We start from the raw sequence: 15,955 nt of genomic DNA, 5'->3' as shown, positions 1-15,955 counted from the left end.
AGAGAGAGAGAGAGAAGACAAAGACAGAGACACAGAGAGAGACAAAGACAGAGAGAGGAGAGAGAGAGAGAGAGAGAGAGAGAGAGAGAGAGAGAGAGAGAGAGATGATAAACATTTTTCATTTTTGTTGTTTAGTCATTTTCATTCATGTCTGACTCTTAATAACCTCTTTTGGGGTTTTCTGGGCAAAGAAATTGGAGTGATTTGCCATTTTCTTCTCCATCTCATTTGGCAAATGAAGAACATGAGGCAGACTTAAGTGACTTGCCCAGAGTCACACAGCTAGCAAATATCTGAGCCTCAATTTGAATTCACAAAGATGGGTATTCCTGACTCCAAGGCTGGTATTCTATCCACTGTGCCACCTAACTGTCCCAGAATAAACATTAAAGATTTACTATTAAGCAGATGAAATAAATATAGAGATACTGTGCTGGTCTTGAACTCAAGAAGACTAGAATTTGAATCTTGCCATAGACAATAGCCACAGGACTGGACAATTCATTTATACCTCAGCTTCACCATCTGTGAAGTAGGCATAAAAATACCAACTACTTCCTAGGGTTGCTATGAGAATCCTGTGCATATGTAAAGTGCTTTACAAACCTTGAATTAAGTTCTATAAAAATGCTAGCTATTTTTATTATGTGTCTGACACCGGGAAACCTGGAAATGTAAATAAAATCATACCAGACTGTCCTGCCCTCATGGAGCTATCAAGGGAAACAGCACATAAAGCGGGGACAAGAGAGGAGAGAATAGTATACCTGTGGTGACATGGCTAGAGCTGTTCAGAAGATACTTTGGAAGCTTCTAAACAAGAAAAAAAAAGGTGGAGGAGCTGGTTAACCAATCCTAGGGTAGATCCAGAGACTGATTTTCCATTAGGAAGGGAGTAGAGGTAATGACCCAAATGGAAATTAACAAGAGGTCCCAAAAGTCTTAGTCCTACTTTAAATTATGAAAGCCCCCATGTATCCACCTCAATCCTTTGATTTATCTTATCTATATATTTGACTGTAGTAGTCCTGGGTATGGGGATTCGGGAGACCTGAATTCAAATCTCTATCCTGACACTACATCTGTACCTTTATTTTCTTTTCAGTAAAGTAAAAGGGTTGGAAAAGTTGATCTCTGAGGTCCCTTCCAATCTTCTCAGTCTGAGAATTTTTATGAGACTTGAGCTCCATTTAACTTCAGATAAAGTCCATTTCAATATCAGTAAGAACTGAATTTGCTCTCCTCTGAGCAAGTCATGTCTTCCCTAGAGACCCAACTTTTTCCATAATATGAAGAAATCAGAAAAGTTGGTTCCTCAGATCTCTTTCAGATTTAATATTATACTCTGAGGGATTTAGGCAAATGGGGGAGAATTCAAATATTTTTTTTACCCCCTGCTTAAAATCATTTTTGCTGTAAAGGTGACCACTCCACTCTGACCATTACTATCAGACTTCTAAGCCCAGTGTTAATAATGGCTAGCATTTAAAGAGCACTTTAAGTTTTGCAATGGTTTATAGATATTATTCATTTTGATTCTCACAGTAACTCTGGAAAGTAGGTGCTGATATTATTCCCATTTCACAGATGAGGAAACTAAGGCAAAAAGATATTAAGTCACTTGTCAAGGTCATTTAGTTAGTGTTTGTAGTCAGATTTCAATTTGGAGCTTCTTGACTCCACTTCTAGAATTCTAATCACTTTGTCACTTGGGCTGTCTTAGAAACAACTAATTATAGCATCTGTTTTTCAGGAATAATTAATTAACACAGGAAGTTAAGAGAGGAGCCAGTTAGAAGTGTAGGTTACGGTTATCTGGTTCTGGATCTTCTCTAGCTCAGCAATGCTGTTCTTAAACTGCATCATCCAGAAACGAAATCAAGGTAGGATCTAATGATCAAGTACAGTGGGACTATCACCTCTGTATTTCTGTAAGAAATATAAGACATGGCATCAAACTCAAATAGAAATAGGAACCACTAAACCTATCCCTGCTGGCTACACATAGACATAGAAAACCACATATTTACATAATATATAATCTACTTTACTCTATTTAGTTTTGTGAATATTTCTCCATTCCATTTTAATCTAATTCAAACTGTACCCTCACTGCAAATTGTGTTGGATACCTCTACTATAACCGTTCTCAGCACTGCCCAAGTTTGCATTTGGTTTTTGACTATCACATTAAACGTCAACTCAAACCAAGCTTACTAAAACCTAGGAACTACTTTTGTCTATCGATTCCACCCTCATCTTTTACTTGTGAAGTTGACTTTTTGAACCTGAGTAAGATTTTACATTTGTCCTTGTATAATTTCACCATGCTAGATTTGAACACCCAGCACATTAGCCTTTCAAGATCTTTTTTGGATCCTGAAATAATGTATTAGCTCTCCATCTTGGTTTCGCATCTCATCTTACAATTTTATAAGCATACCTTTATTGAAACATTGATGAACAATATTAAATAACTCAGAATCAGACACATCCTTAGGATGCTTCATTAGAGATTGTTTTCCAAACTGGCATCCAACCATTAATGACTACTTTTGTGATGTAGGCTTTCAACCCATTCCAAATTCACCTGACTATACTAAATTCCACCCTATAGTACAAGATGAGCAGAAGGTTATGCATATTAGCTATTGCTGGATTGTCTATTGAGAAACAACCATGGTATAATGAAAATTAAGAAAACAGTTAACACAAAAAAAGGAGTTAGCAATATTTTGCTAAACTATAAGGAAACTATTTTTACATTATTCTATTCATCTATCAGTCCAATAAACCATTTCAAAAAGGAAGTGAATTTGATCTATGAAGCCATACTGACTTTTGGAGAATTACTGCTTCTATTTTCTATTTCCAGATGATCATTAGCTGGTCCTTTTAACAATGTAGTCTTACAATTTTACTAGAAATGCAAGTCAAGCAAATTAGCTTGCAATTTTCTGAGTCCATATTCCCTCTTGGAAAACTGATGCAATATTTGCCTTTTTCCATTCGTGTGGCCCTTCTCCAGTTCTCCACAATCTTTCAGGAGTCACTGACACTGACTCAACAATCCTATCCCAAATTTCTTTCAGTTTCCAAAGATGTAATTCATCTAAACTTGAACTCGACACAAGTGTTTTCTTATCTTTCTGTAGATCCTGGATTTCAGCTCCCATTTTCACTCTTTAATCAATGCATGAATCTTCTGAAATATTGAAGGATTATCTTATAAGTGAGATCCTATGATGATGCTTGACTCATTAGCTGGTTGTTGAGACATTTTATCTGCTATTTCAAATATTACAATCAAAGGGCCTATAAAGGGGAATCTGAGTCCCTGAAAATGGCTAATATTAAACTGTTATTATTTACATACTTGGAACAATTACATAACTTAAAAAAGATTGATTTCTTAGAGGGTTATCAATTTGTTTTGTAACCTTTTTTATATAAAAGAGAGGGACAGAAAATGAGCTCCGCTGGAGAAATAATTATTTTACAAATATTCTAGAATTATGTCTCTTGCAGAAGATTCAGTAACCAAAAAAAGTCAGCAAAATGATTTTGATCATAGAATTTTTTTTCAAATCCTTATAAACTGATATCCAGCCTTCAGGCTAAGAAATATTCTGCAGCCAAATAATCCTTGCAGTCTTCTTTGCATAAAGAAAGCTGTTCCATGCCTAATGATAACCGGTGGGTATGTCTCAGTTTGATTTTCTCATTCCTTTGAGAAGATGAGCACCTTATTATGTCTCTGCTATTTAACTCATGTGGAAACAAGGAATGGACGTGCTAATTGATGTGGGGACCTCAAGGTTGGGGTTGGAGGGAGGTAAAAGAGGACATCAGAAAAACCTGGGAAACATTAAAACCAATTCTGACCCTCCTCCCTCCACCCTGCTTAATAAGGAAAAGGAAAACCAGAGTAGCTCTAGGAATCATTAGACATTCATTCACTCCTAGTCATTTTTATTCAGCCAGACATAGAGGACCTTTCAGAAGGCCAGGCCACTGATTTTGAGTAATTTAAAGGAAAGAACCACATTATGCAGGGCCTCTCATTTGAATTATACAAAAATCACAGATAAGAAGTTTCTCTCTGAGAGGAGAGGAAAACTCTGTAATAGCCACAGAACTATTTTCTTGAAAGAGTTCTCATTTAAATCCCCGACAGCTGCCAGGTCTAGACACCAGCCGCAGTCTGAGGGCCTAATGTGAACCCGGCTCCCAACCTTAAAGCAAAAAGGTAGGTAACACCCGGACCAGAGAGGCTGCTCACACATTAGTCTCTAGCATTAGCTATGCTGTTATGCTCCAGTGTGAAAGCCATTAGTCCCAGGATCCCGCTGGGACCAAAATAAAGCTAGAAGAGGAATATCTTTAAGCATGCAATTTGGAGGGTGAAGGCATAAAATGTGAGTTGCATATGATCACTGCGTTCCTCTATTTAAAAGTGAGGAGATGGTTCTTCAAGGACACCAGACGCCTGGGGACCACTGGCTTGGGAACATGGTTTTCTTTCTGGTCAAGCAGGACTCCAGTGCACGCTCATCACTGGCTAATAAGAGGGCTGGCAAGTGTCAGAGCTGGCTCCGAGCTGCTCCTGCTACATTGCGTTTGCAGCGTGTTTGTGGGAAAAGAGAAGCTTAGAGCAAGGTTGATGGGCCCTAGCCCCACTCTGACTCCAGCCTGAGGACATCCTATAATCAGAGAACATTGAGGAAGACTGTTTTGTCAGTCCTGGAATCAAATTTTGCCTTGTCCCCCAACCCACTCCCGTTTGCTTGTGTCTTAGTGCATCATCCATCTAAAAAGGTCCTCGGGAGCAATCTGGTCCCGCTCCATCATTTTATAGTGGAAGAAACTGAAGAATAAAGAAAGTTAAGTGGGGGCAGCTAGGTATTGCAGTGGATTGAGAGTCAAGCCTTGAGATGGGAGGTCCTGGGTTCGAATCAGAACTCAGACATTTTTGGTGCAATCCTGGGCAAGTCACTAAGCCCCCATTGCTTAGCCCTTACTACACTTCTGTCTTGGAACCAATACACAGTATTGATTCCAAGATGGAAGGTAAGGGTTTTTTTTTTTTTATTATAAAATAAATAAATAAATAAATAAATGATGAAGGAAGTCATGTGACTGACCCAAGGTAGTAATAGTGGGAAAAGCAGGATTCTGACTTCAGTTCCTCTGATCCCTGAGCCAATACTCCTAACATTCTCCCTTGCCTTCCATGTTGGCCTAAACTTGGGTGGTTGCTTTAGATTTCCCCTGAGTTGATGCATCTCAAGCTGTGTAACTCCTTCCCAAAGGATTCTCAGCTGGCTTTATGGCTTCAGGCTTTACCTTCCATTGCCTTTGAGTATCTCACTCCTCTGGACTAAAAATAAGGCTGCTTTGAACATGACTCAAAGCAGTAGAAGTTAAGCTCCTTGAGGGTAAGACTAGCTGCCTTTTGGGGTGGTGGGTGCTTATCCCCAGCTCCCAGTAGAGCTTAATTAATTATTGTTTAATTTAATATAAATTATATATATAAATATAAAATATATATATATAAAAGGTATATAAATTATATACCTGTTTGACCCTTTATGCTGTGCTTCTTTAGTCTTCTCAGTCGCCTCAAAGAGAGATCTCACTCAGTAAAGTAGTCAATAATCAACAATAATTCATTAAGAATTTGCTAATCTCCATTCCCCAATTGATACAGTGGCAAAAAAATAAAAAACAATTTTGGATGAAGAAATCAAAGCCATATAAAGGTATAAGTAAGAAGAATAGTTCCTCACATTCTAAGTCAAGAACAAGGTTCAAATCCTTCCTTTGATTACTTTTTAACTATGTGACCTAGAGAAAGTCACTTAACTTGTGCCTGCCTCAGTTGCATCATCAGTAAAATAAAGGGATTGTTTTGGTCTTTTGGTTTCTTCCGGCTCTAAGTCTATGATTCAATTATTCGCATACTTCTGGGTAAATGTTTGCTTATTCTGTGAATCACATTCAAACTTCTATTAAAAGAAAGAAAAATATTCTATATTATTGCTAACTACAAGTTTTCAAATAAGCAATCAACTTCAGCACCCTAAGCATACATTGTCAGAAGTTTCCTGGGAGGTTCCGTCCAGGAGTATAAGAAAATCCTTCAAAATGCACCGCTTGTCCCTGTTGTCCTAAAAGAGTTGCTGACACCACAGTTATACAAACATGAAATCACAAACCTTTCCTGGGAGGATTACTAAATAATATCACCATCTGATTTATCTGGAATGTTCAGTTATCCAGAACAAATCTGAGAACATCAAAATAAAATTCATCCCCCAAAAAAGTATCTGAACAGCAAGAAAAAAATAGACATCAGAAAGACTTTACTCTTACAGGAAAGAAACCTGCTCAAGTCCTTGCTCAGAGCTTATTTGGTCTTATTTTAGACATAGTTCTGCCAAGCTTGGTTATCTGCTTCCCCAGCCCACAGTAGACCAAAAGGAGTAAATTATAAGGATTGAAGACGATGGTGACTATGCCAGAAGTGACAGCTGATAACAAGTCAGAAAACCTTTAAAAATCCAATGGCAAACCCCAAAGCATGACAATCTAGGATAATTTGGTAGAGAGCAGAGGCACAGAATCCTCAAGGATTTCTGAGGTTGAGGTGGACTTGGTAAATATGTGACAACTGGTTCTTCAAGAAAATTAAAATGCAAGTCATACTTTTAAATTTAATCTACATTATTAATATTTTTCTATTACTCCATTAATTCTAGACAGTCAACAAAACACAATAAACAAGGTCCTGATTTGATTTGAAGTGTTTGCTAAGTTGTAAATATTTATATTGAAATTTTAACAATTAGCTTTCTTGAGCAGATTCAAGCTGGCTCTAGCACACACCTGTAAAGGCATCACTGTGTAAAAGATGGTGGTTCGGTACCTTGCGAGATCTTTATTACTTCTGAGTTGCCTGACTGGCCCTTTCCTCAAGGATATTCTTAGCCCTGGGTAGTATGGACTCCAAATGAATCTTCCAAAGGAACACAGGGAAAGAAAAGTATCTCAGCCTCCAACATCATTGGTAGGATGAGGCACCAGATGTCCACAGATATCCTAGTCATTCTCTCTCTTTCCGCTCCCATTCAGAGTGTCATTTCATCATCTGCCTTCTTACCCCCATACCTCAGCTACAATTTTCAAGAGGAAAAAGAAAACATTAAAATACTGAATGACAAACATCAAATTGTCCTTCTTTACATTAGTCAGTCAATGAAAATTTGTTAGTAAAGCCTTAGTATGTGCTAGTCACTGTGCTAAATAGTGGGGATGCTACATTCAAACTGGCCTCAGATATTTACTAGCTATGCATGATCAAGTTAACAACTTAAACCTGTTTGCCTCAGTTTCCTTATATGTAAAATGAGCTGGAGAAGAAAATGGCAAACCATTCCAGTATCTGTGTCCAGAAAACACCAAATGGGATGATGAAGAGTCAGATATGACTGAAACAACTAAACAATAACAAAATAGAGCTTTGCAGTTTCATGTACAATATTCTTCTAATCTACATTGTATATATAAATGCTCATTCATTTGGTGTCCAAGTTCAGGATTTCCAAAAAATAAACTTGCATCAAAATTTGTTGAAAATTTCCCTGCCAGAAAAGGAATCCCACAGACATGGTGCTTTCAGGTCCTTTACCTCTGGCCCTATCCCTGCCAGAACAGTGAAATCAAAGCCCTAACAATATGCCAAGGAGGCTTCTGACAAGGAAATTTCATCAGGTGCCTTATCACTTTGATGTTGGTGAATGAGATATCTATGTGTCTGATGTTTTTGGAAGGATGGTGAGTGACTTCCATCCTTCAACCCAGGATGGAGGATGTGTCTGTGCTGCAGGTGCTTTGAGGAGATGGAGAAAGCTGTTGTCAAAAAACAAAATTATCCCCCTATCTCCTCCTCACTAAGAGAGAGAGAGAGAGAGAGAGAGAGAGAGAGAGAGAGAGAGATCACCAATACTCTATCAGTGGCTCCGCCAACAACATTATCTAGCTGTTCCCGGAAGAAGCTGCATCTCAGTCAGTGTGAATCTTAATGGAAAATAGACCATTGTTCCACAAATGACACAACTGCAAATTGCTAAATAGTGATACATTTCGGGATGGGGGAAACTGGGCATAGTAGGATAGAGGAACTACAAATTCCATCTCTAATCCTTTGGGGCTTAATGTCTGTTTCACTGCTGTTAAGATTTTTATAAGATAGAAGCTGGCTGAGAAAAATACTGTGGCAAAGAAAGAACAGTATAAATCTGTTTCCATAGCAACGATTGAGATAAGAGTAATAGTGCTACCTAGCCTGGAGGTAAAAGTAGTGAGACTAAAATATGCCCAAAATAAACACTTTCGAAGATTTTATTTTCTCCTTAAATACTTAATTTAGACATAACTTATGCCCTCAAGTCACATATATTATGAGTCTTGCCATAGGCAGAAAAATTGCCAGCCTGCCCCTATATTGCTATGGAATGCAAGAGATGAAGGCTCCATTTCTGCTGAGAATTTGTTCATTTTGCAATTTAAAAAAAAAAAAAGGTAGATCACAGAACATCAGAGCCACAAGGGAATGTCTCTTAACAAAAGGAATGATCTCCTGGCACAATTTCAATTCCTTCATTTTGCAAAAAGGAAACTGAGGCCCAGAGAGATTAAGTGACCTGCACATTGTAATACAAGCAGAGCCAGCACTGAAACTCAGATCTCCATATGAGCCATCCAATATAGTACTTTTTCCATTATTGGTAGCAGTAACAGTTCATATCTACAGGATGCCTTCAGGTTTCCTCATGACAAACCTATGACTTAAGTTATAAAAGTCTTATTTTCTCCATTTTGCAGGCTCAAAAACAGATCTTACAATATGTGTTACCCATGATCAAACACCAAGTAAGTGTCTTGGGGTACAATTCAAGCCCAAAGGTCTTGAATTCAGGTCCAGAACTCTATCCATTCCAGCAAACTATCTCCCAATCTGATAATCACTCTCTTTTCAGAAATTCAGATTTTAGGGAGGTCTCGGATTTAAATGATAATTCTTAAATGAAGGAGAAAACATTTATTAAGAACTTGCTATATACCAAGCACCATGCTAAATCAAAGATACAAATAAAGTGAGATAGTCCCTGTCCTCAAGGATATATATATATATATATATATATATATATATATATATATAATTTGATGAGGGATGGGAGTGAAACAATATACATAGAGTTATACATGGGGAATTTATAACCAAGTTAGAGAGTTTGGGCTTGGAGAATCTAAAAGATAGAGAGTGGAACCATAAAAAAATTAATCAACATACCGTTTTTACTAGCAAAAGTAGTACTGATCTCATTATAGTTCTTGAGAAGCAGCAGGGCACCTGAAACAAAGATGGCTGGGGTGGTATATGAAGCACCCTAGACTGGCTAGATTATGGAGCCCATAGGATACATTTAGCCCCCAAAAGGAACTCCAGAGCTGAAAGGACCAAGTCCTCAAGAATATATAGTCTTTGGTTTAGAACACATAGCTCAATAAACATGTATTGAGTACCTCTTATGTGCCAGCCTCTGAGGAAACAAAGACAAAATTCGATGGCCCCTGCCCTCAAGGATCTTACATTTTCTCTAAGGAGGCAAGTACATAAATGATTATATGCAGGGCATAATCTTGCATTATATGTGGGAATTGGTGGTGCAACTATCAGCTAGAAGAATTAAAGAAGACTTCATGCAAGAGGTGGCATTTAATCTGAGCTTCAGCAGATGTTAGACATTCTAAGAAGTAGAAGTAAGTTCATCCCAGACATGGCAGGCAAGTTCTGCAAGGCATGTGTAAGACCCCAACAGCAAAAAAAAAAAAAAAAAAAAAAAAAGGCAATTCAGTTATACTGTGGAATAGAGGAGTCAAACATAAGGCATGCATACCTCAACACTCCTAAGTGCAGCTGAAACCAAATTAAAACTTAGTTGGAAAATATTTAACAAAATAAATTAAAATGAAATAGAATATAAATAAGTGAATGTTGGTTTTCTAAGTCAGTATGTGGCCAACTGGGATCCTTTTATGTAGTTTGGTGGCCCCAATTTCTTTTTTTTTAAACATTTATTAATATTCATTTTTAACATGGTTAAATGATTCATGCTCATACTTTCCCCTTCACCCCTTACTCTTCCCCCACCTATGGCCGATGCACATTTCCACTGGTTTTAACATGTGTCATTGATCAAGAACTATTTCCAAATTGTTGATAATTGCATTGGTGTGGTAGTTTCGAGTCTACATCCCCCCCAATCATGTCCGCCTCAACCCATGTGTTCAAGCAGTTGTTTTTCTTATATGTTTCCTCTCCTGCAGTTCTTCCTCTGAATGTGGGTAGGGTTCTTTTCCATAAGTCCCTCAGAATTGTTATGGATCATTGCATTGCTGCTGGTACAGAAGTCCATTACATTCGATTTTACCATAGTATATCAGTCTCTGTGTACAATGTTCTTCTGGCTCTGCTCCTTTCACTCTGCATCAGTTCCTGGAGGTCTTTCCAGTTCACATGGAATTCCTCCAGTTTATTATTCCTTTGAGCACAGTAGTATTCCATCACCAGCATATACCACAATTTGTTCAGCCATTCCCCAATTGAAGGACATATCCTCGTTTTCCAGTTCTTTGTGGTGGCCCCAATTTCAATTTGAGTTTTGACTATGGAATGATTGAGGCAGCCTAGAAAAGGTCACCTGGAATGAGTTTTTGAAGGTAATACAATGGATTTTGTTGATCCTAGGTACAATAGAGTCACAAATACTGATTGAATGAGAGGAGGGCTTCACAAATCTTTAATAGCTGTGTGAAGAATCTTTATTGGAGAGGGAGGAGACTCAAGGAGACTGATTAGAAAAGAATTACAACATTGTAAATGAGAGGTGAGAAGACCTAAAAGAAGGTTGTGACCATGGGAATGGAGGGGGAAAAAAGGATGGATTAGAGAGACATTATAGAGGTAGAACCAACACAATTTGGCAATTGAATAAGAAGGTACAACCTGAAGGTCTCAGTACCTCTTTTGCCTTCTGATAGTCCAAGCTACTCAGGAATCTGACATAAAAAGGCAAAGGTCCTATGAAGTCCAGTGTCTGAAAAGTTCAGAGATTTCTCTGAAGCTTTGCCTCATTTAAAAATACTTTACTTCAGGTAAGTTATACAGATAGTCCTCTCTTCCTCTAAATTTAACTGGTTTTTATGTTTTCTCCCCTATTATTGCCATTATTGATCTTAATGAACCAAATAATTGTTAGGAAAAAAATGAAGATAGCTCCTTAGATACAGATAGATAGTTCTTAACCTTTTTTTATTGTTTCATGTGCCCCTTTAGCAGACAGGTGAAGTCTAAAGACCCCTTCTGAGGTACCTTCTATCTCAAGCTTACTAGTATCAGTCTTTCTCCTTAATGGTGGAGATGAATGTCCTGCCCTGTGTAAGGCAGGGTGGGTGAAAGGTGAAAGAGTCTTCTTCAGTCCCCTTTCTAGACTCTTCACCACGAGTTCCCTTTGAGAACCCATCAAGCTTTAAGTATTCTTCAAGTTTCAAATGACTTCCAGCACTTCCAGCTTCAAGAGGAGATAGAAGAAGCCAACTCTACTTCCGACTATTGAAGGAAAAGATTCCTGGAATTTATGAGAAGACCTAGCAGTGTCCATCATTTCCTTATTTCCAACTAGATACAATAAGACTGAACAAAAATTTAAAAAATGAGAGAATTCTTCATTATTCCCTGTCTAGTACATGTTCTCCTATGAATACTTTTTTCTCATTTCTGTTTTGTCACAATTTGGATAAATGAACTTCTTTGCTATTCAATATGTGTGTTCATTGTGGAACTGGTATTTGGTGGGAAAGGAGTTCAGCCTTGAATATAGAGCGTGGGATCCTACTTCAACCAAAAAAGATTACAAAGTGATCAGAAGTTAGATAGAACCTGATCATATCCCCAGACAAATAATATTTAATTGAGAAGATAGATAAACATCTGGCCTGTTCCTCACTTTCTCTGAGGAGAGGTGAGTGGTAGCTTTTGTCTCCAACCTCCTGCCTCCCCTCATCACAGGAATGAAAGAAAGATAGGAAATAAAGAGGACAGAGATGTCTATTTTGCCTTCCTCTAGCTATAGATCGACAACCTTCTCTTTGCCACACATGTGTTTCTCTATACTTGGGGTTTTTCCCTACAGATGGGGCTCGCTCCCTCTTTGCAGGTTTCTTGGACTCCTTTGGTAATATGGTGAAGTCTAAGGACCTCTCCTAAGATTGATGGTTTTAATTAATTAGAGTAAATGCTAAATCACATTTCGAAGTTAGTGAAAATAAAGATTCATTTTTTACCATCCAAATTCATGAACCTCTTTTTTCAGGGAACCCATGGGGATCAATGAAATTCAAGTTAAAAAACACCAAGATGGGTATTCTTTGGGGCTCTTCTTCCTAAAATGGCTTTATGAATGTCTTAAAATCTAAATTTGAGTGGCTAACTTCAGAAACTAGTGCAAATGTATCCTGGTAATAATAACTAATGAGAATTGCTATTACAGATCACTAAAATATATGCACTTAAAAAAACAATTTAGCTTAGAATTTTTATGTGAATTAGATACTACAAATATCTAATATAGAAAATATAGAGGACAGTTAAAAACACTAAAAAGCAGAGTAATAAATTGATATTTTCTGTTATGTGGTAAGTAGCATCCAAAAAACCAAGAGAACACATTTTATCTAATGGAGACAAGTTAGAGACCTTCCAGTAAGATGAATGATAAAGTAAAGATGATCATTATAACCCAATGTTATTTAACATAGTGCTAGAAATGCTAGCTATAGCAATAAGATAAAGAAATTGAGAGAATAAACAATGGCATAAGAGAAACCAAATTATTACTTTTTGTAGATACTATGATACTCTAGCTAGAGAATACAGTCAAATAAAATCAATTTTAAAAATTAATAAACTGAAACAATAAATAAATTCCTCAAAATTGTAGATATGCAATAAACCTACATAAATCAGCATTTATCCAAATTACCAAAAAGACTGAACAGGAATACAAAGATATATTCAATTTAAAATCACTATAAAATATATAAAATAGTTGGGATTTTAACTCTCAAGACACAAAAAAGCTATGTAAGTATAATTATGCAATACTATAAAAAATATAGAAAACTCATTGGAGAACTATTGATTGCTTATAGGTAGGTTATACAAATATAATAAAATGGCATTTCCCACATTAATTTACTTTACTTGATGCTAAACCAGTCAAACCTACCAAATGATTATTTTAGAGAACTAGAACAAACTATCATGAAATTCAGCTAGAAGAATAAAAGATGAAGAATGTCAATGAAAGTATTTTTTTCATCATGGGATATAAGGGAATCTAAAATTACCCAACAGTAATCACAACAATGTTTTGGTCATGGGAGCAGCTAAGTAGCCTGGTAGATAGAGCACCAGACCTGGAGTTATGAGGACCTGGGTTCAAATCTGAACTCTCACACTTCCTATGTGACCTTGGGCAAGTCACTAAACCCCAAATGCCTAGCTAGCCCTAGCTTCTCTTCTGTCTTAGAATTAATAATAACAGAGAAGGTAAGGGCTTTTAAAAAAGGAAATCAAGAAAAACAGGCTTTTTCAGGCATCTTTTTAAAGATACAAAAGAGAAAAGATGGCATACCAAAAGGAAACACAGTAAGTAAGCCAGCTTTAAGAGCTACAGATTGAATTTATTATGTATTTAACAATAAATGTACATAAAATAGATCTACATATAAAGGAAATCTGTAGTTTCATTTTTAAACCTCTTTTTCTGTTATACTAGGTATGTGGGAAAGCCTATATTTTTTAGTAGTTAAGTTCAGAATAAAAATGAATTTTTTAAAAGAAAAGATGCAAGACAAATAAGAATTGAATGAGATGAGCAGTGTAACAAACATGAATCTTAGCTTACCATGAAATCCTGAAACTACTATGTACATTATCTGGTACCTAAGGTCTCCTCTACCATTCCCATCACTGAGGACCAGTCTGTTCTTAGCCTTGGAGAGGCTAACCTAAAACAATAGGATTGTTGGAGCCCTAAAGAGCAACTGTATCCTTACCAAGAATCCCTTAAATGGAAGGTGGAATCCTTAGAAACATTTTTTCCTCCTTTTGGGAGAGAAGTCAAATAGAAAAGCAGAGAAGTTAAAAGAGGGAGAAGAGGGAAGGGTTACAAATTTTTTTTTATAAAAAGAAGAACATAAGAAAAGAGTTTCACAGAAACAATTAAATGCCTAAAATAGAACAAAAGGAAGGTCAATAGGAAACCAAGACAATTTGAAAATAGCACATTGAATTTGTCATATACATGAAAGGTAAAACAAGCTGCATATAATTCAAGTTAGCAACTGGAAATACAACCTTCTTGCTATTCGGCTTTGTATGTGAGAAATGTTCCTCTTTTCCTATGTTTTGTTACAATCAAAAATGTTTTTAAAAGAAGTCAAATAGACTTAAGAAGTAGAAAAGGATGACCACAATAGAAAAGGGGAAAGAGAAAGAATGAAATATTGTTTGCCAACTCATAGCAGTTAAACTGAATCACAGACTGACTGAGAGCTGGTATAGATTTGGGATGCCATCTAGTATTACAGACGGAAACTCAGGCCTGGAGATGCTAAGTGACTTCTTCAAAGACAATCAAGTGGTAGAAAATCTGCATACAGTTAATAATTAGATAGATAGAAAGATGGACCAATGGATAGATAGAGAGAGGGAGACATACATACATGGATGGATGGATAGACAGATAGACATGTAGGAAGTAAGTAAGGGATGGGGTAAATTTCATGGATCAGCTTCAAAAGGAAAAAGGGGAGAATTTGGATACATGCCCTGGGAGAGGATTCTGACAAGGAGAAAAAGATTGTAGGAAGTTTTATTAACATTAATGATCATTCTCTCACTCCTGTTTCCACTAAGCTGGAAGGAGGTTTTGCTCTGGCAATTTTCCCATGGGAGTCCTAATATCGTGGAGAGATTAGCGATTCCTTGGTTGAGAGTTTGCCTTGGAGTGGACTCCTTTTTCCCTGAGATACAGAGATCATCTACCATGATCCATATGCCAGAAATCTATTTGGCCAAGGTAATTCCAAGGGTTGTCAACTGGGACTTTGGGTTATCTAAGGAAGCCAAACCCAGGCTTTAGGTAAGGGCTCAAATACACCTATAAGTCCTTCCTTTCTCTTTGACCTTTTGTTAATCCATATTAATTAGGTTAATTTATAGTCAGATAGCTTTTAGACTCTTAGGTAAGAGCAGGGAGATATAGGAAAGGCTTGAAAAAAATCAGAAGAGCAAACCCCATGAGGGGGAGCATAGATTGGAGGGAGGAACTATAGCTGGATAGATTTAGAACTGTATTTATCATTTCCCTACCCTTAATAAACTTGTTTTTAATCATTTCAAGGGTTGTGCTTTACTGGCCCTGCAGAAGTTCCTGGGTGGGTTTTATCATCTCTCATCCATCTAGGAAGGATTCTTATTTCCCAGACAGATAGACAGAGACAGAGAGAACGATTTAAATAAACATGCCAGAGTTTCATCCTTAAAGAGTGGTCACCCTAAAAAGATAATATACATGTATCCCTTCCACATCACAGAGGTAAAGGGGAAATTAAGGATTTGGTACCACTGCAATCTGGAAAATCCAAGTAAAAATTTTTGGTCCTCATTTTGTTCCACAGAAGAAGTTTGATTTTTTTCCTTTGTGGAGTGTTTAAAATATCTTATTATAATATTTGGGTTAAGTATTGGTCATGGGCTATATGGTCTATATATAGGTAGGCCAATGTTAAGATATCTCTATATGTCTAGCCTGTCTGCTCTGTT

This window comes from Gracilinanus agilis, chromosome 3, assembly GCF_016433145.1.
Source record: "Gracilinanus agilis isolate LMUSP501 chromosome 3, AgileGrace, whole genome shotgun sequence".
Classification (NCBI taxonomy): domain Eukaryota; kingdom Metazoa; phylum Chordata; class Mammalia; order Didelphimorphia; family Didelphidae; genus Gracilinanus; species Gracilinanus agilis.
Note: the sequence above shows the minus strand (reverse complement) of the source record.